This window comes from Pygoscelis adeliae, unplaced genomic scaffold (assembly GCF_000699105.1).
Source record: "Pygoscelis adeliae isolate BGI_AS28 unplaced genomic scaffold, ASM69910v1 Scaffold37, whole genome shotgun sequence".
Lineage (NCBI taxonomy): Eukaryota > Metazoa > Chordata > Aves > Sphenisciformes > Spheniscidae > Pygoscelis > Pygoscelis adeliae.
In genome coordinates, this window is record NW_008825308.1 from 2,860,183 (window position 1) to 2,861,385 (window position 1,203).

The following is a 1,203-nucleotide window of genomic DNA, read 5'->3' on the forward strand; positions in this document are numbered from 1 at the left end:
TAATAATCTCATTTCTGCAGTCCTACAGCCTCCCCTCTGGAATAGGCTCTCTGATGGTAGGCTTTAGTTACTGCATTTTTGAGGAAACTTTCTTTTAGTTGTCATTGCTGCAACACCCTGTCCAGGGGTAAAGATTTCAGGACCAAAAGCTTATGTGTGAAACCTCATGGAAAATGTGAGTACTACAGTCTAACATTCAAGACAGCCGTGTCTCCCAGGAAACAGAGATATCAAAGTGTTTAATCCAGATGCTGTAAAGCTATGCAGCATCCTGTTTACCACCCTGCCCAAAGTGTTACAGACTGAACTGTCATTTTTGAAGTTGCCTTGTTTCCACATGGAGGGAGTATTTTCTCCAGTGGACAATTCATAAGTGGACATTTGAGTAATACCATTGCAATGAGAGGCAAAGGTAAAACAAAGGGACTGTCTCATAAACAGGGGTGATTAGAATGATATGAGGTTCAGATTATTGACTCCCACAGGTGTCTGACTATGCCTGTACCATATAACTTTCTCTTTTCTTGGGAAGGCAGATTGCACCATCTGGCTGCTTGTAGAAACTTACGTTCTCAGAAAGTCCTGTGACTTCCAGCCTAACCAGTTACGCACAATTTCAAAATAGCGAGACAGCCTGAAATGGAACATTTAGCATGTTAAACAGCATGGTGAGGCATTCTGACTTGTGCTGTATCAGCTGGGAAAGGGAACAGTGATCAGTAGGGAGGCAGGGAGGCAAGTATCAGTGATCCAGTACTTGTACAAGCTCTAGAGACAGTCCTTGCCTGGACTCTATGACAGAAACATTGTAGAAAGCCAGAACCGGTCTAGGGCAATTAAGTGAATTAGAGGTTTCCTTTCTACTTTGGCAGCATGCTGCATAGAATCATAGAATCATTTAGGTTGAAAAGACCTTTAAGATCATCAAGTCCAACCTTTAACCTAACACTGCCAAGTCCAACACTAAACCATGTCCCTAAGCGCCACACCTACAAGTCTTTCAAATACCTCCAGGGATGGTGACTCAACCACTTCCCTGGGCAGCCTCTTCCAATGGGTGACAACCCTTTCGGTGAAACAATTTTTCCTAATATCCAATTTAAACCTCCCCTGGTGCAACTTGAGGACATTTCCTCTCATCCTATCACTTGTTACTTGGGAGAAGAGACCAACACCCACCTCGCTACAACCTCCTTTCAGGTA